Below are 24,931 nucleotides of genomic sequence, written 5' to 3' on the forward strand. Positions count from 1 at the left end.
AGAAGTGAGATCAGCAGAGATGGCAAATGAATATGCCTTGGTGCATGAGACAAAATGTATCTTCTAGCAATAATTTTATCCTGTAAGGGATACAAATAGAGAGGATTGTACCCCAGTACAAAACAAAGATTAGAGCACACTACTAATTCATTACCACAGTATAAAAAAGAAGAAAAGATGGTGAATAAGAGGTGAATGGACTGAGGTGTTTTCATCGTAATGGAGTTGTAGTACTGGTGATTTAAGAAAGGCACTGGGAAAATATGTTTTCACTGCGAGAAAGTGGAACACACAATGTCACAGTGCTGGTCGTTCAAGAAAGTCGCTGGGGAAAAAAAATGTGGTAAAAGAAGCTAAGCCATTAGCATTAATGAAACTAGTAAAGGAAACCACAAGAATTGTGACGGAGTTGCAAGAGAGCACACAACTGAGGCAGAGACTGAGTAAGGAGTTTGTGCCTGAACTCTCTAAAGACTTTGCCTCTGCAGATAAAGTTTACTCAGAAACATTAGGGTAAGAAAGGGAAGTCGTTATAATTTTTAAAAGATACAGGATTTAATCAGTTTCTAATAGTAAGAGATGAACGCATTTCTACACTTTTTGACCTGTTGTCCGATACATGTATAGAAATTTAGTGTTCGACCATGTAAAATCAGTTTGGAGTCCCAAATAAGACTGCGGAAGTAACTGTGGACGTGATTAGCAGAGAGTCAGTTCGAGGAATGCAGATTCTTCAAGGGAATGAGTTATAAGGATCTAACTTGAGAGTGACATCCCTTGTTGTGAAGAAGCCAAAGGAAGACTCCAGGGAAACGATGAGTTAAAAGAAAAATACCCAGGAATTTTTCCAGTCTGTGTAGCAAATATATCCCACGACCATAAGTCACAGCAAGAATCAAAACCGCAAGATAAAGAAGAAGGAGTTGGTGTTCAGTTAGTGGACACTCTGTTAAATGTAATGGTGTAGAAGAAAACATTGAACAGGCAGAGGGTCAGGCAGAAGGGTTGAGTCCTCTAAGGCTAATGGACTTACAATAGAAAGACTCGGCAATTAAATGAATACATATTGATGCATATGCTGAAAAGCAATCAGAATGTATTCTTGAGGGTCATTACGTTAAAGGTAGAACCCTAAGATGAAAATGGAAACAACGGCAGGATACTGCAAATGAGAGATGTGAGGAAGTGCACCAGAGTTTGTTGCTGGTAGCACGCAGACAGGAAGCGTTATGGATAGCACATGAATTGCCAGTAGGAGGCCACATAGGTGTGAGAGAGTTTCAGGCTGAGACACTTCTATTGGCCTGAAGAGCATAGGGATATGTTTAAAGTTTGCTGTACATGTAATCCACGACAAATTGTAGCTAAGCCACAGACAGGAAACAAAAATGCCTTTGTGGACAATTCGCACATTCCAAAAAAACTTTCATACTTGTTATAATTGGTTGTGTAGGTCCCCTCCAGAAAATTATAAGTTGAAACCAGTACTTGGTAACAATAATGGATGTGTCTACGAGGTTTACGAAGGCAATTCCCAAACGGAGTATCAGGGCAAAAAGGATGGTGGAGGAGTGAGTATCTTTCTTTCCACAAAATGGACCGTTCGAGAGATTCAGTTAGTCCTAGCCTGTTTCAAGAATTCATGCATGGCATACAACACTTAAAATGAAGTGCGTGTCATTCTGAATCCCAGGGAGCTTTGGAAAGGTCGCATCAGCACCTGAAGACCATGTTATCAGCGTACTATCAGGATTACCCAAATTGTTGCGATAACGGTATTCTATTCATATTATTTGCCATTAGATATGTCTCAAACGAATCTACCCAGTGAATATTCTGGCATTCAGTAAAAGGGCATTTAAAATTAATCAAAAAAAATAGACATTACCGAAGTTGCATATCTCACACTTAGGAGAAAGTGAGGTCTAACACTTCGGTTATGTATTGGAGATGAGAGAGAGACATTAAATCGGGTAGGCGAGTTACCTAAACAGCACGTGAAGAGGGCACAGCTTAGAATGAAATAGGTGGCAGATAAAACTCGAAAAAAGGTGGACATTTTCACTTGGGGATGACATATTACTATTGTTACCAGTTGTAGGAGATCATTTCAAAGATTATTCTACTGATCCCGACCAAATTGATAAAAACATTGAAACAGGTAAACTATCTGGTAAAGATGCCATATTGGCTATGTCATGTGAGTATGTTGAAACCTTCTTATGATAGAGTCAGGGAATTGAAGAAACAGGTGTCAGTTCCTGCCCCACAGAGTGATGAATAAAATCCAGATGCAGTCGAGTTTGATATGCCGCAAAGTATGTTAATAATGAGAAAATCTTTGAAGAGTGGGGCAATTTAATGAACTATCTGTCTCAGGAGCAAAACAATCCAGTGGAAAAGTTTGTGGCAGCATGTGAGGACATATATAGAAATAAGATGGAGAGGACTAATAATATTGTATATGAAGTGGAAGTAGGGATTGCCATTCTGGGAAAACAATACCCCTACAGATTTAATGTTCTTAAATCCACAAAGGTCCAGAAAGACTTGGATGCGTTGCTCAACGAAGATGTCATTGAAGCGTGTCAGAGTGAGTGGAGTTTGCTGATCGTGTTAGTTTCCACACCTGATGGGAATCAACGGTTTTGTGTCGACTTTTGGAAGGTCAACACTCAAGTACAATCGGACTCATACCCAATAACAAGACTGGAGTACTGCGTAGATGAATTTAGTCTAGCCACTTTTGTCACAAATTTGGACTTACTGCGTGGGTACTTGTATGTACCTGCATCAGAGTAAGCAAAAAAAAAATCTGCATTTGTCACCCCAAATGGGTGTAACCCCAAATAGGCGATATCATTTCAAAGTGATGCCCTTTGGACTGAAGAATGCACCGGCCACATTCCAAAGCTTCATGAACAGAGATGTGGCCGGATTTACAAATTCTGCATTTATCACAATAGTGTCATGTTCTTTTGTGAGCCATGTAAAGATCAAATGCTACAGTTAGCAAAGCTCTTTGAATGATCACGAGAAGCAAAACTGGCACTGAATTAAAGGAAAGAGAATTCGTGAAGGCAGAGGTGATTTTCTTGGAAATAATAACATTGGTCGGGGAAGGTTAACCTTAAGGAACGCCATGACATAGGATATCGATGTATTTCCACGACCAATCTCGAAGAGGGGTGCTTTGATTTTTGGGACTAATTGAATTCTACAGGAAGTTTGTTCCAAACATCAGCAAAGTGATGGAAACACTAAAATTTTTATTAAAGGAGAACCCAAAATTTCAGTCAACAGAACAATGCCAGGAGGCATTTGAGAATTTAAAACAGTATTAACCACAGCACCAGTTCTAGCTATACCAATGTTTTTGTATTCCTTCAAAGTTGCAATAGGTACTAGAGATACAGGAGTTGAAACTCTATTGCTACGGAAAGGTGATGGTGGAATTGAATGGCCAATTGGCTACTTTTCAAAGGAACTCGATACCCACCAAAGAAAATACTCTACCATTGTAAAGATATTATTGAGTTTGAAAATAGCCTTAAAGCATTTTAATATTTATGTAAAAAATATCGTGTCAGAGACAATTGTGTACATGGACCACAACCCTCTGACATTTTTGGAAAGATTTAAACACAAAATGGATGGGGCTATTTTGTTGGAATATTATGTTGCAGAATTCTAATTTGGAAATTGCACATGTTACCAGCCGTAAAACAGTGAAAGCAGATGCATTATCATAGTTTCGTGGAAAAAGAAAACCACAGATAAGATTAGACAGATTCCAGTATTTTTTTTTAAGAGGAGTTGTTATGAACCTGATATCGTGCATTTTAACTTTTCGGACAGTGTGAATGCTTTTCTGAACTAATACATGACGAGCTTCTGTGTATATAGCAGTTCCGGAGTGTACTGGAAAATTGAAAATATGTAACAGATGACTGTGAAATATATACCAAGTTTTAGTTGCTGTTTTGACAACAATTCATATTTAATCATTCAGTTTAAATTATGCCTGGAGATACTAAAATCAAATCGAGATTGAATGCTTATGTTGCCAACATAAAGCCAATGAATGATCCGATGTTCTGCATATAAAAATGCAGACATTTTGAATGATGAAGCGAGAGTAACTTCCATCGAGCGAGACACAAGAAATTGGGAAAAACTGTCTATCGAAGGTACCTTTTTAAAGGAAACACATTTGCAGTAAAAAGGAAGAAGACGATGCAGGCAGATATTGAAATGGAAGGAGAAACACACCGAAAATGACAGCAGTTGTGTGGTTTTGAAATGAAGTTGATGTAATCTTAATAAACGTCTATTGAAGCAATATATTATTATAGAGTTGGAGGCAGATAAGAAGCAATTAAGAGAAAGTGGGGGCTTAGAGTTCTGAACAGTTTTTGTTTAATGTTCACTTTTCAAGTTTAAAAAAAAGCTGTTATTTCCTTTAAGTAGAAGAATTTGTGAGTTCTCTAACACTCATAGTTTAACAGTTTATGAGTTGAGGTGAACTTTTCTGGGTACTTGGTTTAATTAACAGAATGAACGATCGATTCTTTATAATTTCCTTTACGCTATTATTGATATTTAAACACTTTTGAAGCAAATATCCCTTACAACGCTCATAAATTGCAACTCATTGGAGATGTGAGCAGTTAGAAATCTGGCAATATTTGACTATTGGACAATCACAGCCTTAGTTGGTTACTAACAGAATCTCTATTTTTTAATACTCATAAATGATTTGATTCCCCAAATGCTGTTCAGAACTCTCTGTAATCATTCCACACATCTTATAATTATTACTGAACGACATGCGAACGAAAGAATGATCATCATTATTTAGGAGCACAGGGTAAGGAAGTTTTACAGTTCTTCATATATGAGCGCAAGTTGCACCAGCTTGAGGACAGGTTTCAACTTCAGTTGATCTGAAAGCCCAGCATCCCAGTGTACCCTTTTAGTCGGTGAACATATGGTTACTGAACGCAATCCAAAAATATGATTTTCATGTTCACTGATTCGTTAGTAGACCTACCCACTTTTACTTGTACTGAGCTGAATACTTTTAAACAGGACAATAGTTTGGTTTTGTTTTAGATTTAATTTGGGTCCAAAGGCACAATCAGATTATTGTAAATAGTAAATTTGCATTTAATTTGGTATACATTAATGCAAATCCTTTCAATCAATGTGCACAAAGGAAGTTTTTAACCATTACTTTTAGGAGCAACTGATTAGAACATTTTTAGTAATTGACTTTTATAATATATGAAAACTGATGGCAACTTCAGCAGCCATATTTGGACACAATCGTGTTATCCCGAAAATTTTGAATTAATGTCTTCCTAACAGTTCATTCCATAATCATACTGGAATATTCGAAAAAAAAGCTCTAGATTCCAACTGAAGGTTATCATTACTAAATAAGAACCTGTTTCTGCAAAACATCTAACTTCTATCTTGGTGTCCATCAAATTTCTTCTTAAATACGAATATGCATAATCACATCCAGTTTCCCTCAAATTTCAACTGGCACAACTTATTACATGTTCTGCTTAATACCCAATGCAGTAATGAAATTTAACAATTTTCTGATCCACCATGTGTACAGCAATGTGTAATTTTGTAATCCTAGTCAAGAAATTCAAAAATGAATATATAGATTTGGACTGTCATTTCCACTTTTTTTTTCCTTTCTGGATGCCGTGGTGATGTGTTGTTTGTTCCCATATATATTAGGATATGCTTAACTTTGCAGAAGACGTAAAGTGTGATATTTCAAAATAAAATTAGAAACTGAGTTTCATAGGTTCTTGTCAGAAAATGTTGAGATGTTAATTGGAGGTGTTACATGTGATCATAAGATCTACATTTGTGAAACCAAATGTTTATTCCCTCTCGAATTTTTTTTTGTAGGATAACTCGTCTTTCTTTACATGTAATACGATTTCACAAGACAGTAAATGACACTGAAATATATGAAATTATTTCAATGAAATCCAATGTAATTCCAGCAAAATGCATGTAAGAAACATTGTATTATTGCTCTTACCCATGGTACAATATACCCCCTCCAAAGATTGTTTGAATGGACTAATATTTCAGATGCTAATTTTCTTCAATTCCTACCTCTGTTTTATCACCAATTTTGTCCTGTGTTACGGTAAAAGATAAAGTATGTTTGAAGTATCTTTGTTCTAAGATTGTAATGCTGATCTCAATATTCTGTGGAATATACTTGTCTTCGAAGGAACATGAGTAATACATTTCTATGTTAAGCTCTACAGTTTTGTTGTCGCTGCCAGTATTACTGCTGCAATCTTCAACATCCTCGCACAATATAAATTAATCGTCTGGTTCAAAATATTTCTTCCGCGCACACTTGTGTATACATATACACACACAAAGTCTTACAGCATACCACAAAATTCTAAGAACATTGCAATATTTTTAAAAAATGGTCGTACCAAAGAGAAGCTTGGGACTCAAAATCCAATTGGAAATGAATAGATAAACTGGTGCTGCACTGAGATGAAATCTGAAGTTAGTTCAATGGGGAGATAGAGCTGAATATGTAGTGGCCATGACTAAAATGTTGCAACCTATATGGCTGAATGAAAATGTTCCATATAAGGACGGAAAACATGAAATACAATTCACCAGTTGTTAAATAGCGTGAAGCAAACTCTTCATTGAAGATGGAAAGAATATTGAAAGTATTTAATTTAACAGTTTGAAAGCATAAACTTGTGCATGGTTACTATATGCATACAAATAATGCAGAACTGATTAAAAATGTGGACTAGGTTCAATAGTGAAACATGACAATTTGAAAGTGATTCAGTGAAGGCTCATTTAGGAGTAGATCTCGCTAATAGATGAATGTTTCTGTGTTAAATTCGGACAGTATGTATTCCAGAGACTGTACAGAGTCTATATAGAAGAAGCATCATGAAGTTATTTAGACAATGCAACAAATCAGTACCACGATCACACACTCTTTTAACTTTATGCTGAAAGACAAATTCAAAAAGGCAATATATTTCAATTCACCAGATGATATGAACGGATAGGGCTGGACAAGTGTTGAACTAGTTTTATGGAGCAGACCTCCAAATCAAGGCACCAACTCTATGAAATCAAGTCACCAACTCTATGAAATCAAGTCACGCTTTCCTTGAATCATGCATAAAATGTGCAGAAGGAATTAATTTAAAATGGCATACTTGAATTTGAAGGATTTCTTTGCCTGACTCTCTCTTTCATCAGACAGGATGTATACTTCTCAAAGTCTGATCTCAATGACGACACTTCGTGAAAAGGTGATCAGTTATCGTTTGATTTACACACGAACGGACAGCCTGATCACAGACTCATCGAATAGTTATTTTTAAGACCTAACCATAGGTTTAAATCAAATGCAGCTGTTTGCTTTAATTGAAGTTCGATGGCAAAAAAAACAACTGAATGTCAGGAGACTTGGATGAGTTTTCTGGGGAAAAAGAACAATCAGAGAGTGCCATGAATGTGGATTACAATCCCCGAGAAAGTGATTCAGAAGGAAAACTCCACATGACTTAAACTTAACCTATATCAGCATTGAAATGTCCTAACGTTCAAAGTTATGGCTAAACACTGGATAGCGACAATAGTGTCTATTTGATTGATTATTTTAATTTCTGCAGAGTCAATAGCGAAAATGTACTCTGTGACTTTATTAACTGCTGCACTAAACCACTGCCGCATGCATTTGGATTGAATTTGTGATCCTCACCCAAAAAGCAGGACAGAAAACACTGATCCAATTCCTCAAGTCACAGTGCACCCACCAGTGTATCACTCCCATTAAAACAGCATTGCAGGTGACTTGACTGTCTTCCATCCCACGTACAAATGCAAAGTGAACAACAGCATACCTAACACAGAGAAAATTCTAGTCTGCCGACTCTTTACAAAATAACTTCCACCATGAGAAAAACATCTTGGACAAATTGAATCCAAATTTCTCCAATAACTCCAGCAAATCAAACGTCAGCACAATAGTAATGGTATAACCCAGCTATAATCTTAGCAGACTCAAATAGAGCAAGATTGTTATACAACGTTGTCTACCGCCTTCTAACAATGCCCCATTTCACTTCGCTGCATTCATCTCACATAGCGTTCCCTTATATGGTGTACTCTCCATTTTTACGTCAGCCAGGATCAGAGATGATGAAATAACTGAGTACTATATTTGATTATTTTAAATAAATAATGGCACATATTGGGCCCATTATTTCACATGAACTGGAATTCTAGTATTTTGCTTTACCAGAGAAGTGAATAATTAGAAAGCATGTAATGCACTGAAGACATAAAAAGGAAATGAGATGAAAGTATCAAAAAATCCAAACATCAGCATTTCAAAAAACGTTATAAAGCTCGAGAAAATAATTTGCCGTTTGGAAGTTCAGAAATTATTTACGATTTTTTGTATAATTTGACCTTGGTTGCAAAGATGCCGCATTGGTCGCTTAATTGTAACATAATCAGAGATCTTCAACACTTGTAGATTGAATGGCCTTATGGAGCGTCCCCCGGCTCCCCGCCCCTCAATCACCCACAATACCTCGTTGCACCCTAACAGTAAAATATAGAAGTAGGACTGATGCAAGTAAAGTGTGAATTGAAGAAGAAGAAGAAGATGTAGAAGAAGAAGAAAAAGAAGAAGAAGAAGAAGAAGATGATGATGATGAAGAAGAAGAAGAAAAAGAAAATCCTTGATAATATATCCACATGTAACATTTCAAATGATCAGTAACAATTATATCAAACTACAATGTCTAAAACATCAATGCATTAACATCACCCAAAGTTAATATTGAATATTCACGATTCTAATAAAATACAACTGCTGCTTAGTGATAACACCTGAATTTTTCAAACTGTCTTTCAGGCTGGCGATTTCTAGGGAGAAAAGAAAGAAAGGAAACATCATATTTTGATGTGGCACAAAGCTCTGAATTTAATGTAATGCGATAATTAATGACTAGGCAATACAAAACGCTGAACTCTGGAAACCATATTGAATAATGCGTTTGCCATTCTGCAAGTTTCTTATGCAGAAAATTATCACCTTTTGAGCAATTTCTTCAACGTCTTCTGCATTGGAGACGGCAGTCACATAGTGATACTGTCACTGGCATTGGGATGCTACATCACTGACATCCACAAAATGCAAATAACTATTTTGGAATTCTAGCAAATATGTGAGCCGATTTTTGTATAAATCCACGTGGAACCAGATGTCTTGTGAAGTAAGTACACTCAACATTGGTTTGGCACAGAACAATAAAGTTTACATTTCGACATATGTGCATGCCTTTTAGAGATACAGAGTCTACAAGGAATGAAACGGGAGTAACCATCCATCGTTGAACTGCGACAGCTGGAAAACAAAACAGTAGGAAATTTGATACGTCGAATTTTCAAAGTCCTCCTCACGAGGTGCTGCTGTTTGCCTGTGAAAATTGGGAATGCAATGCTACTGATTAGTCAAGGGAAAGTTTCCTATTGCCACAATGCAAGTTAACTTAAATTTAATGGCCCAAATGAAACAGTTATTACTCGACAGGCCAGAGAGTCCCACTAGAGACTCGATACATTTATAAATAAAGAAGGGATTCATGCTTGAAGTTAGACACTGACAGATTAAATAGACAAAGAAACCTTCCAGTCCTCATCACCTAACGCTCAGCACATGCAACATTGTGCACCCTGTACCCCGCAACTCGCCCCCTCCAGAGGCATCCCGTTCCCCCCACCGCCAGATGTATGAAGCACCTATTGTTTCTAGTGTGCATTACGTGAAAGAAACACCATTAGCAACGGTACTGAATATAAGTACATAAACCTGACTGGGAAATTAACATAATCAGTTTCAGACTTGGCGTGATTCTACACGAGAAATCTACGATATTCTGCTTTTTAGCAGATACTGCGTAATCCAACAAGTGCTCCTTAGTCTACCTTTCACAAATGCATCGGTGCATGTCTGCATTGTTTGGAATAATGACTGAATAATGATTGTTATATAAATGTCTGTCTTGTCATTAATAATAGCGACCATATTATTGGGTTGAAAAATATGTGACCCCACATTTCATTATTGTTATTGTCGATGATTCCCATCTAACCACAGTAATAAATTTTGTTCATTGAAGAGCTTGTTCGAATATTGTAACAGTCTGGATAAACCTGAACAGAAAGTGTAAAGTTTACAAAGCTACAAACTATCAAATTCTCTTGCCAAATAACGGATGTGCCCTTTAATTGACAACGTTAAGCATGCGCACAACGAATAGATCAACTTTGCAGACTTTCCATATTCAGTTTTGAATTGTAGTGGAAAACTAAAAGAATAAATGGAGGGGGGGGTCTTCAAGTATCCATTCTGAAAAGGGAGGCGTGTACTGCAGGAAAGTCAGGGCTGAGTTTTGTTTTAATCTATTTTCAGTAAGCATTGCTTTGAGCATCGGAATTTCCCTCAAGAGTTGCCCAGTAAAAAATGAAATCAGATGAAAAACGTTTTGCCACCTCTCTGCTTGTGATCAACATATGCTTGCCATAATCCCAGTAACATCATTCATACACATTGTGGAATATGCATACTCTTGAATTATGCACATCTCCATTGCAGTGATTACACTGACACGTGGAATGTTTTCCAGATCCAGCCTATCCACAAAGAAGCAAGAAATATCCAAACTGCTCAATTACTTCAACGCTAAGTGATTGTAATTCAACAAAGTATGGGAAAGTGCCATAATGACTATCAAGTACCATCTGCTAATTGATGCTTACTTAGGGTTTGTTCTGATCATGCAGCTCCTGCTGAAACTCAGGAAAAGGCTTGCGTGTATAGGGATCAGGTTTAGGTTGCTGTGCTTGGCAAGAAGGCAGCAGGTGCTGTTTCATACGATCAGTTACCTCTAACAAAGGTCCAATCAATCAACGTAGAAAAACTACACTTGTTAGAAGCTTATTATTCTCAAGACAGACAGGGTACATCTGGTGCCTATCAATGTTTTTCATTCTGGATAAGCAGTGCAAGAGTTTGACAGGTTAATGAGTGAATGCTTATTATCCTTAGCTACTACACCAATGAACAGTATGCTACTAGTAGATATAGTGATTTCACTGACGATTCCTTAGTTTTCAGACAATTCTGGGATCCTCAGAAAATGATGCATTCTGTCTCCACACGGAGCAACACCGTATACAATAATGTCAACTCATTGGGTAATATGTGACAAGTTCCATTTTTTTCCAGTATGAATGGAGAAATTACATTATCTACCATGATGCAAAATAATAATTTCCCTTTCATTTGCATTGGAGTTTTTATTGCTGAATCTCAAGCTCTCAGGATGTCTGGAGTTAACATAAAGTAGAAACTCTGCTGAACAAACCTGAAAAACACAATGACAGAGGAGTAGGTTTGAAGTTAAGGAAAATCACTTTCTTTCGTTTCATCTCTTCTACAATTAAAGTAAGAGAACCTCCAAATTCTGCTGGGCAAGTTTAAGAAGTATGACATTTTGGCTTCAGTTGGTCGACTGAATGAGTCAGAAGCATTCAGATAGATCTGATCTTAAATCTACACATGGTGTCACATTTAAAACGAAAATAGTTATAATGTATATTTTTAACATATTTAAAACTGTTTTTTTCCGTGATAAAGCTACACAAATTGGAGATTGTTCATACATGGCTATTACTTTTCATTTTCTAATTACCTCTGTCTTTTTCTCTTAGTTCAGCTGAAGCTGTTGTGAAAGAATATGACATGTATGAACATGTTGACAGATATTGTATTTATTCTCAAAGTATGATGTTGCCGTTAGTTCCAACTATTAAGTAAGTCATCAGTCTATTAATTTTGGTACAAAGCACTAGCGACATCAGGAGGAAATTTGCTTAGAAATTATACCATGGCAGATGGATCGAAATGATCAGAACAAAGAATGCTATTCAGGTATTACTTCTTGTTTTAGAATAACACAATTATTCGAATTCATTTCTCTAATGTTCACTAATAGCTCTTCACCCAACTCTTGTCAAAGCCTTAGTTATTCAAATGAATTACAGACGAAAATATCCAATCAAATTTAGTAGTAGAGAATACTTCCTTGTTAGGTCACTTCATTTAAGTAATTATGCGTCATAATTATGAATGTAACCTGCATGCTATATTTTGTTGGTCCATTCCTGTCGCCTTAATCTTTTCATTTTGCTGCTGGCAGAATTTCCACCTTTCAATTTACACTACCAATGGCATAAATGAATGTTGTTATGAAGTTGAAGGCATGTACTGCACCTTTAAGAGAGTGTGAAAGCTGTTTTGCACTGACCTGCACTTGCAGGTATCTTGTTATTTTGACAACCATTCAAATTTAGCCAATCAGTTTAAATTATTTCCCAGGATGCTAAAACCCAAATCGGGTTTGAATTTATTGCTTTTTGCCAAATCAAGCCAAAGAGTTAATCTGATAATTAGGATATAAAGAAGCAGGCATTTTGGAAAGTAAGATAGAAATCAACTGTCATCGACAGATAGTAATTACCATCTCGAGAGAAACTGCCGTTTAAAACACTCTCCATTAAAGGTATTTTTTTCATATGAAACATCTCTCCTGTAGAAGTCTGAAGACGACCCAGGGAGTTTAAAAGCCTGAAGGAGGCAGATAACAAAGACAACAGACGTTCTGCGGTTTTGAAATTAAGTTGATGTAATTTTTTATTGGAACAGTATGTTGTTTTAGAGCTCAAGGCAGACAATGTATAGTTAAGAGAAAATTAGCACAAATTTGGAAATTGAACATATTTAAGAATTAAATAATAAATTGAGCTCTTTCAAATAATGAAATTTGTGAGTTCTCTGTCACTTGTACTTTAACAGATTACGAGGCGAGGTGAGCATTTCTGTGTGTCTGGTTTAATTAGCAGAAACTTTGAACACTGTTACCTAACAATGTTATGAAGCATCCCTGGAACAAACTTCAAGTCTTGTGATCTGATAAAGTGTTGTGTTTTCCAGTTTGCAATGCTATTTATGAAGGTAATTTGTATTGTAAGAAGAGAACTAATTACACAGAACATAGAACATAGAACAGCACAGCACAGAACAGGCCCTTCAGCCCACGATGTTGTGCCGACAATTGATCCTCATGTATGCACCCTCAAATTTCTGCGACAAATTACCTGCAATTTATCACACAAATGCAAATATGGTCGATCGCTCCACGCTTGAATATGCTTTATTATTTCATAATTTTGTCTTCCATCTCATTACGTAATTATTGTGTCTTGCAATATTTTTTACATCAGAAACTATTTTAATATTTTTTTAGAGGAATTGTACGGAAAAATGTCAATTTTCAAATCCTCTTTTTCCAGACCTACTTAGTTGAAATGTGCAAACGTCATCATTTTGGATGCTGGATTTAGATTTCTCGAATAACAAAAATCTGCAGCATATATTTTCGATTGTTATCATCAGACTTCAGTTTTGAAATTTCAGTTCTCAAGTCCAAAATCGTGTACTAAATGTAAAGACTAAAAACCGACTAATTTAATTGTTGTTTTCATTTTCTAGCTTTGAAAGTAATACTTCTGCCAACTAAGCTATATTTGAGCATAGTAGAAGCTTTCAACCTCGTCTGTAATTTGTCAATCTTCAGTGCTTGTGTTCTACTTAACCTTGAGTCAAATATATGACTTAACGGAATGCCATATTCAAAACGTAAGTATGTCACATCCAGCAGATTATCTTTTTCAGCATTGTCTGCTCTTTGTTCATCGATTAAGTCAGGTTTTGGCATGTACCTTGATTTTATTAGAAGTAGTCAATAGTTTGCTTTCTGGTGTGTTTCTGTATTTTAAAGCATTGAAGCTTCTTTTTTCTTTTTTAAAAAATCATCTCTCTCAATTAATTTACAACATGAATTACTGGGAATTTTGAATTAAATACTTTGCCTTTGACAGCTGAACATAATAATTCTGATCATTTTATGTTAAAGTTGATTCCAATATAAACTTGCAGTTTCAGAGAAAAAATGGTAGCAAACCCAAAAGTCCCTTCAACCATATTGCTTCAAACTTGAAATCATAATCTTCTTTTTTGGCAATTCGATACGCATCACGATTCTGTTTGAATATCAGAACTGCTGTTCAGATGGAAATTTCAGTTATCCCGTCACATAAATAATGTTATCCATCTTAAATCCTATTATGAGTGTTAGGGGTGGACAAATTTACAACGAAATAAGGTAGCAATTCTTCAAAGCCTAATTGATACGAAATATCCTCGTATTCAATTTTATGAGTCCGTTTTTCACGTGATCTTTATATAAAATTTCAAATGCAAGCAAACGAGAGGAGTCAAATCAAGTATTTAAAGTCATATGTTCAGAGGAGATGTACAGATTAATTGAAAAAAAGATAAGTTTTGCTAATTATTACAGTACTTTTAACTTGCTATCAATTACAAGAATCATAACATTGTTTTCCCTTAACAATGACATAGCTATGGTGTAAATATGTGTTGTTAGAGTCAACTGTGAATGTATGAAAGTGAACATTACCTAGTACGTTTTTTGTTGATAATCAGAAACATCATTGAAAACATTGCAGCAAAACACAGCAAAGATGCTCACGACTGATTTGTTTATGCTCCTTCCAAAGTGGACGTTCACATATCAGCTTGGGTGGCTAATATACTTATGACTTGTACCTCTCTAAAATAATTTCGGGTTTATCAAATGTTTTCGATAATCTATCTTGTTTTCTGCACCTCTCACTATGCGCTTCAAATGTTAACCTATTAATTCATTGTAATGTATATATTTATACAATGTATTCGCCAAAAGGATAAATAATTACACATTTCCTGCTGTTAGTCAGAAATGCTTAACACCGTGTATTGTAGGCCCAATCTTTTCCTTCCTAAAAATCTGAATTGATTGAGGAGGATCACCACATGATAAAATAAGTTATTTGTAACCAGCATATTTCGTCAGAGAAGTCAGGCAATTCACAATCTCGTTTTCTAACATTGAGCAATAGTAAGCAAGTGCAAATGAAATTCAGCTTACTCTAACGAACTGCATTCATCTTTTCTCCATTCCTGACTATTCACAGTTCTGCAGCTATTGCTTTAGTTGGCAATTTGCAGAAAGTAAACTTCATTCACGTGTATGACGTTTTTCTAATTGTTTCATAATTATAAAAACGACAGATTTTTTTCTTAGATAATCTATATTTTTTAAAAAAACTCGTAAATGCGCCATGCTGTGCAAATCTTAGCTAGTGAGGACATTGCCAGAACCGAACACCTAAAACAACTGAAAATAATATATATAAATTAATGATCTTCGACATTCAAAACCTTAAGTTAATAAATTATGTACGTATTTCTGGACAGTGGATCTGATGTAATATTGAAAGTCTTATTGTAAATGCCTTGCGTAATATGGCCTAAATAGAAACAATTCAGAGTTAAACAACATGAAATATAAATGCGTCTTGATACACAATACAACATGAACAGAGCTTTTAGACATTAAAGCATACATAATTAAGTTTAAAGTGCTTTAAAATGGGCTAAACTGTTATTCTTTACCATCGGTCAGTAAATCTAATGTCTTAGGATATCCTGCTCAAAAGGGTAAAATTTTATTGGACAATAAACATAATTGATATAAAAGCTTTTGTTTTAAAAAAAAGTGAAATGCATCATGTCATGAAAGCTACACACATAAAGCTACTGAATTTGCAATGCAAAGAAAAAATGGCAAAATATCTTTTTAATGCAAAAACAATAACATAACTAAAACCCATGTGCAACAGTGTTATTCCTCATTCGTATACCTTTAACTGGATCCTGCAATTTTCTCTCTGTGGGTCATTAAAAAAAGAAAATGTTGATCTTTGTGTTTTTTATTAATTGCATTGGCCAAGGAAAAGCAGAAATGTTTGTAAATTGTAATTATACAGAGTTCCACTTGCGTCCTTCAGAATGCCAAATGAACATTACTCTCCGTGGAAGAGCAATGGCACGACTTCCCAAGAACTTAAGAAATACCCAAAAAGTACAATTACAAAATGGCAGGCACTGAATGAAATTTATGCATATTTGCAAAATGCAGCAACAGAAGTATTTATTGTGTATTAACATCAAAATGGAAGCGATTGTTGTGAGAATGCTGCTCCGTTAACAAGGTTGCTCTGTCATAAAACATTCTTCAGAAGGGAAGTTTAGCCCAAGTTGCAATATGTCATGATGTATCTATTTGAAAAAGCTTTTAATTGTTTTTATAAACAATTGTACAATGTAAGGGAGTGTCCCATTCTCCCAGTTCAGCTGTTGCTTTGATTTGGTTTCATGATGGTGTTTTGTTTGCAGCTGGTGCTCGAGCTTTAGCTGGGAACCCAGAGAAGATGTTTGGGCCCTGCCACCCTCCCCCCCACCCCCCCCACCCCCGCCCACAAGAAAAGCAGTTCCATGCTTATCCTCTTTTCCTCTGAAATCGCTCCCATGAGAACGTGTGTTTGATTTTATCATTTTTTTTGCCAAGGGTGTGTTTATAGGAATGGTAATGTTATTAGGAAAAGCTTCAGTAAGTTGCAATAGAGTCGATTGTGTTTTCAGGTAAGTTGTTTTATTTTATGTTCTCTTCTGTTTTGTTCAAGAATACATAAATTCTGTTTTGTTGGGCTAGCTGCATCATTCCTGGAATACCCAAACTACAGCTGCTTAAAGCACGGGAACATCTAGTGTCAAGGCTACTTCCTGGAAATGTTTCAGGGGATCAGGCCTTTTCTATAATTCTGTTAATGTTTCAACGCTGCCAAACCAAAAAGTCAAATTTGCTTCTGGGCAATGCAAAGCTTGGATACATATATTGACTAAAGTAACAAGACTTTAAAAAATAGAATGAAAACATATAATACAAATACACATTGACAAAAGTCAAAAAAGAAATTAAACAGAAAGTTAAATGTTTTATAGGGCAGTAAAAGAATACGCATTGATATTAGTATTTCTCAGAAGTGATCGCCAAGTACTTAATACAAACAATTATTTTGCATTTTCAAACAGAATGGCAGAGGATAGCTTGCTTGATGCAAAACAAAATTGCAAACAGCAACAACAAATATACTACAGCCTTGAAAAAAAGTACATCGTTTACTGAGTGAGGTATGGCATCATGGGGCGTGGTGTGCATTGTTTCTCCTGCCAACTGTATTCTTATTTAACTCTTACCCTGAACGTCACTTTTTAGTTCAAGCAGGAGTTTCCCTTAAGGAACAGGGTACTGTTGGCACTGGCTACTCCGGTGTTTTTTTCTTCCTCTTGGTATAATGCAAGTAAAGTTTTCTGCACTTGATATTTCTTCACTTTATCCTACACCTACACGGAAAGGACATGGGTGCTGGCGAGAAATAAGCGTTACTGTTTAATGGAAGAAAGTAACCACATCACATTGGAACATTTCTGAAGCATTAATTGGACCAGCCCAAGTCAGCATGTGTGTATGAAAGGGTAATCAGGCTTCAATTATTTACTACAGTTTTCTGAAGATTTAAATCATTTAGTAATCAAATGCGACCAGTAAATGCGATTAATTTAGAGTCCAAAAGAAGATTTTGCTTAGGGCTCACGTAAGAGGATTGCAGAGAGAAAAAAAAAGCATCAGCAGCGATTAGATAGGACCAGGTCTAAAGGACCAATTGTCCTAATCAAGCTCCCAGCTTCTATCTTACAATGTATAACTACCAATTCATGTGTTATTATAGTTTCGCTTTTTCTAAAGAAGTTTTTTTTTTCTTTTGCCAGATCTTAGTTGTTGCAGTTAATTTAACCGTTACTAAACTATGTAACATTTGGAGGAAGAAGCTTACCTGCGTCTCTCAGTTTGTCTCTTAATCTATCCATTTCTGAAATAATTTTAAAAATTGTAAGCCCTGGAATCACGTTTCTCGATTCAGAGTAATGCATCAGACTAATCGTTTATACACACAAGAAGGCGTGAGGAGCAGGTTCATGAAATAATAAACTTTCCTTTAAGTATTTTGTATTTACAATGCAACCGCATCTCGTGAAAAGAAAATGTGCCTGGACTTCTTAATTTACATTGCTGTAGTATTTGTCTGATATCGCACTAGAGAGATTCTTATCAATTTGGTCTAACACTCGCCCTCTGAGTAGGGATTTCACAGGATAGTGCCTCCTGTCCCAAGCAAATTTTGTTACCAGTGAACCCCACGCCTGATGCAACAAGAAAACTTTTTTTTCGCATTCATTAAAACAAAAGGAAGGTCTTTCAGTATTGACGCATTTGCTCGTGGAAATAACTGTTAAGGGTGTAAAATGATTGGCAAATTTATGAGGTTGGAGTAAATAAATGTTGTTACTTTACTCTCTAAAAAAATCACTTTGTGTTTGACTTTGTATTACAAACATGAATATTATGGGAAAATAATAAATATCTTGGTAAAAATTTTCATATCACACTCAATAGAGCAATCCACAAGAATTGTCAAAGTATAAAGGAAAACAACATATATACTTCGTTAAATGAGAGTGCTGATTGGTTGACTTATAAATTGTCATTTGGCACGGCATTATCTCTAAGACATTATCTCTAAGGCATTATCTCTAATAAAGTGCCATTTTATGTTTAAATTTTGAAACAATGCATATTTTTCTGATTATCCATAGTTTTTGAATAATGTATAGAATAGAAAGTAACTACACATAATTTTGCGAATTTGAAGCAGATATAGTGTATGCGCATGGTCTTTTTATATGCCAATGAGATAATTTTGCATTCGTATGTATGCACTCAAGTGCACATAATACTATCCAAAAGGAAATATGACTGACAATTTTAAATTGTTTCTCAATGGAGTTTTTCCACACAGACTGAATTCCACTGCAGAGATTGCCAAGCAGTAATCGCATTTAATGTGATTAAATTTTCCTGTGAGATTTTCCAGTGTAGACTGCTGGGCGAAGGCATTACCTTGTTTCTTCTGAACAACGTAAGGTAACTGCTGTGTGATGCAACATACAATGGATTGGATGGGCGTCATATGTGCATTTGGTAAACACAATGACTGCAGATGCTGGAAACCAGATTTTGGATTAGTGGTGCTGGAAGAGCACAGCAGTTCAGGCAGCATCCAACGAGCAGCAAAATCGACGTTTCAGGCTAAAGCCCTTCATCAGGAATAAAGGCTGAGAGCCTGAATCGTGGAGCGATATGCTAGAGTAGGGTGGGGAGAAAGTAGCATGGAGTACAATAGGTGAGTGGGGGAGAGGATGAAAGTGATAGGTCAGGGTGGAGGGTGGAGTGGATAGGTGGAAAAGAAGATAGGCAGGTAGGACAAGCCATGGGGACAGTGCTGAGCAGGAAGTTTGGAACTAGGGTGAGGTGGGGGAAGGGGAAATGAGGAAACTGTTGAAGTCCACATTGATGCCCTGGGGTTGAAGTGTTCTGTGGCAGAAGATGAGGCGTTCTTCCGACAGGCATCTTGTGGTGAGGGAGCGGCGGTGAAGGAGGCCCACGACCTCCATGACCTCGGCAGAGTGGGAGGAGGAGTTGAAATGTTGGGCCACAGGGCGGTGTGGTTGAATGGTGCGGGTGTCCCGGAGATGTTCCCTAATGCGCTCTGTTCGGAGGCGTCCAGTCTCCCCAACATAGATGAGACCGCATTGGGAGCAACGAATGTAATAAATGATATCAGTGGATGTGTAGGTAAAACTTAAATGGATGTGGAAGGCTCCTTTAGGGCCTTGGATAGAGGTGAGGGAGGAGTTGTGGGCACAGGTTTTGCAATTCTTGTGGTGGTAGGGGAAGGTGCCAGGATGGGAGTGTGGGTTGTAGGTGTGCGTGGACCTGAACAGGTAGTCACGGAGGGCACGGTCTTTGCGGAAGGTGGAAAGGGGCAGGGAGGGAAATATATCCCTGGTGGTGGGGTCTTTTGGCGGAAATGTCGGCGGGATGATTTGGTTTATGCGAAGGTTGGTAAGGTGGAAGGTGAGCACCAGGGGCGTTCTGTTTTTGTTACGGTTGGAGGGGTGGGGTCTGAGGTGGAGGTGTGGGATGTGGACGAGTTGCGTTGGAGGGCATATTTAACCACGTGGGAACGGAAATTGCGGTCTTTAAAGAAGGAGGCTATCTGGTGTGTTCTGTGGTGGAACAATCCTCCTGGGAGCAGATCCGGTGGAGGTGGAGGAATTGGGAATACGGGATGGCATTTTTGCAAGAGGTAGGGTGGGAAGAGGTGTAATCCAGGTAGCTGTGGGAGTCGGTGGGTTTGTAAAAGATGTCAGTGTCAAGTCGGTCGTCCTTAATGGAGATGGAGAGGATGAGGAAGGGGAGGGAGGTGTCAGAGATGGTCCGGGAAGGGGAAGGAGGTGTATTGCACCATGCAAGCAATGCAGTTTGCATTGAATGTTGCACATTTTTGTGATAGAAGGATACTCTGTTTGACTTGATAACAGCAACCCGTTCGCGATGAACTAGACTTCAGGCTCTACTGCATAGTGAATTTTTGTACCAGGAGGTTTGAGCCTTTGCTAAAACTTTCGAGATTTCGTTCATCTCTAAGCTTGGTCGGTCTCTTGTATACATTAATGCCATCAAGTGGAATGTTACCTTTGAAATTAAAGACATCCTTCCTGTCAGATACATTAAGGTCTGTGTACATGAGTTTCCATGTCAGTTTAATGCTGCTAACTGGATTGTTCTAATTACGAGTGGCTATGACAAATAATTTAAAGGTTTGATCGTTGGCAGCAAAATTTCTCACCTGCAATGCATTTAGAAAGCTCAAAGAAAACAACTACTCCTCATTTTATGTTCTTGTACGATAGAATAGCTTATGCAAAATAATCCTGAGTGTTTGAATAATTACACAGCAATTCATTTACTAGACCTGCCTGACTTTCAGAGTGTTATGATACATGTTATATTATACAGAGTGAAACGGTTTACTAAAAACCAATAATGGAACAACAATGCATTTAATTCAGTTCAGCAGAATATCTGCCAGCTACACACTCTTTGATTCCTTAGGACAGTGCCTTGTTTAATCAAGGCAATATTTTTCTTGGGTTGGTTCATTTATTGTGTTGTCAACGATTAGCAATTAGCTACCAGCCGTTATCAAGGTACATTCTCTTTAGCAAGGTCTTTCCAAGCCAGAGTCCATTTGAAGAAATTCATCAATTTTCGCTCAGACAGTATTTCTCTTCGTTTAGTTACTTATTTCGTGTATTTATAATAAGAGTTGACGGAATAGCTTCAAATATACATGCATGTTTTTGGAATACTCCCTTCATTTTCATTTGATGTAACATGTGTCTTGCATGAACGACAAATTTAATTTGCTTAGTGGGGAAAAAAAAAACAACTATCGAAGAAAATGCAGACCAGTAGTATATCACCATTTATTTTAGGTTAATTGTAAAATATTACTTGTCATGTATAATCTTATTTAAGGGAAACTAAATTTTGGCACCTGTAAACTCATTGACTGAGCTGTTGCCAACTGCTCTACAAACTCATTTCGTCTGTTTTCTATGTTTAGGTATGTTCTCAAATAGTGTAAAAGCACAAGACTTTTTTTGATTGTTTATTTATGATTCTGGACGTAAGAGCGTGTATCAAAAAGCTGTATTATTAATTCTGTTACATTAAAATTCAAATTGCAAAGTTGTTTAGTTTCGTAATGGATACAGCAGAATTTCAACATTTTCAGAAAAAGAAAATAGGCAAATGTTAGTGAATCATATTCAGGTTGTCAGTATTACATAATCTCATTTTTGAAACAAGGTACCTCGGTCATGATCTCGCTGTTTGTTCTCTGTTATGACAAGCAAAGAAATATTAGGGTTTAACCCAAATTTCATTTTGCAACTAAAATAAATTAATGAATTAAATGAGATAATGCATTACTCAGTATTGCAACAACAGATAGATTTGAGAGCTTCGTACTGAATTTTCATAATTTCAGCATCCTGCGAATTCACTTAACTAGCTTTGGAGATTTCTGTAAGGTAGAATTTGCTGTTGAAAATGCTACCATTTATTTCCTCATCACAAACGCCAAGAGTAGTGAGATGCATTGACAAATAAAGTATTCGACAATGATGATCTGCCTCAAATTAATCCACAGAGTAAGGTAACGATTAATATTCATTGCCAGTGGTCCACTAAGCAATGGACCAACGAATAAAGGACCACCATTGAAAATACAATTTGTCTCCTTTACCTAGAGACATTTGTGTTCTCCAAGAATCAACATGTGAGCTCAGAGAGTTGTCAACGTGTATGCCAACGTAATTTTGTTCTCTCTGTACGCAGTTTCTTGTGGCATTTGTTTCAATAAATAATAGCTTTTCAGGTTAGATAATTCAAATTTATTTGTAGAAGCTTCCCTTCTGATATAAAGTTTAGAAAAACTCATAATGGGGATTTAAATAAAGTAGCTATGATTGAATCAACTGTACAGATAAGTTATCAATGCCTTATCAAAATGCTACGCGATTAATGTTTCCTTAAAAAAAACGATAAACGCATTAACTGCTTCTTTATAGAAAAGACTGTACTCGAAGTTATAATCTTGAGGAATGTTTCTTTTGTTTTTTTCTTCTCCAAGTGAGCAGATGGATGAAACTTTCTACAATTATACACTTTGCAAACTATGAAAATCAAATGCGTTATGAACATATCTACTTTTTTGTCGAAAGACAAAGAAGCAGCTTGTTATCACGCTAGTACTGATTGGGCCAGGGAAATATACAACTACGTTTGGACCTCCTTCATCATCACTCTTTGAAATTATGAATACAGTTGAAATAGGCGGCAAAAAGTCAAGTAATGTATTGACCTTCAGAGCGATAGCATTCGAGTTGTAATGGAGGTCTTGCTGCAATTAGATGTGTCGTCAGTGCAGATCAGATATGCAGTTTTTTTCCGTTCTTGTCTTCACCACCAAGCAAAGAATGCTCTGGCCAGAGGGACTGCAGCAAAGTCGACTAATTTACCCAGCTATTTCCTGTGATGGTATAATTGACTTATGAGACAAATTGCATTATTAGGACTCTTTTGATTGCAGCTTTAAAGAATAAGAAGAATTCACAGAAATCCTTACAGTTCTACTAGTAGTAGCCAAGTTAATTTTTGGAAAGTTACATCAATGACTGGAGAGTCCAGAACCAGGGATCTTAGAGCTAGGATGGAGGTATACCATTTTCGATTAAGAAACAGAGACATTTTGTCCTCATAAAATGATGAGACTGTGCAATTCACTGTCACGGAAGTTGTGTAATGATAAACATGCAGTTAGGTTTTCAAAACGGAATTACATATGCTACTTATGACTAAAAGGAACAAAGAGTATGTAGATGAAGTGGGAGCAGAAGGTAAAGTTTTGCAATTACAGTTCTCATTTTTGATATTTATTTGTTTCATATTCTTCTGGAGCATGTAATGAAACACTCGTGAAATTGAGTGTGATGAAGACAGAAAAAAGAATTAAGTGAAACAATCTCTTTTTCACTCTTTCTCTCTCAACCACACTCCATCTCGGTCTGTCTATCTGTCTGTCTCTCCCTTGCACTTACACACCCAGACAGACACGGACACACACGCGCACACCCAAAATAAAATGATATCTGGTAACCGTGTTCTAAGTAGCCAGACATGAAGTTTTCTTGATAATGGATTTTGGTCAAGAATGGAACGATATTTTTGAAATTTAATTTTCTTGCGTGTTTGACGATTTCCATTTCTTCTTTTATTGATTCGTTAGCTCATTGAGATGAGAACTTCGGGAAGGAAAACAAAATACCCAATAATGTGAGGAAAAAATGCTTGACGCTGAACCCGATTAATTGTACTACTCACGAACATTCATGGACATGATAACAGGTAAGTATCGAAGTCTAGTATTCATAGCTTGGTCTTTAGGTACGCAGTGCCAGAATACCACTAGTAAATTAAAGGTAGTAAGACTGGATGCTTAGACAAAATAAATCAGTCTTGCATTGTTGTAAAATTTCCAACCTGACAATGATGTTTAATGGATAAATTTAACCATAATTTGAAGAGACACGGCACCACATCCGATATTTATAGATTTTAAGAACGAGATATGGAGTTTTAAAATTATTGAGAGCAGCACATATGGTGCATTTTTTAAAAAATGAGAGCAAGGTGTTGCCTATTCCCAAGCGATAAATTTTGACAGGAGTATTAGAGTTGTAGGATATAAATTTAGGAGTCAAATATGGTCAACAAGAACAAATTGTAAGAATGGATTCCTACTCTGTGAGTAGAGGATGACAAGAAGTTGAGTTTTGCTGTGGTGCATCAATGTTCACTATTTTTTACCTTTGCATATTCAGCTGCATAAATGTGAGGATGAAAAGATATATGCCTGAAATGAATGCTGTCTTATAATTTCGAAATAGGAATAAGATCAAGAACTTGCTGGAAGATTTAAGATTACTTGAGAGAACAGTGGAAAAGTTGAAAATGTAATTCATTCGGAGAAAGTAAAAAACATAAAAGAAGATATGCTTCACTGGCGAGGGGAAAAAATATAACATGGGGGAAAATGGTATTAATAAAGCAACATACTTCCATTTGGATTTGACACAATAAATTGTGAAAGTTTGTTATGGTGGATTTTTATGAAGCAAAGTTTTCCATTGATGAACTGAAGGTAAAAACTAAGCAGAGAAACCAACACTTGTAGGAAAGTCATTTTGCTCAGACAGCAGTAGAAAAGAAGGAACATTGTCACGTGTTAAGTCTGAAATTACATAACTCTAACGTTTGCAAATATGATTTGT

Source organism: Chiloscyllium punctatum, chromosome 30 (assembly GCF_047496795.1).
Source record: "Chiloscyllium punctatum isolate Juve2018m chromosome 30, sChiPun1.3, whole genome shotgun sequence".
Taxonomy (NCBI): domain Eukaryota; kingdom Metazoa; phylum Chordata; class Chondrichthyes; order Orectolobiformes; family Hemiscylliidae; genus Chiloscyllium; species Chiloscyllium punctatum.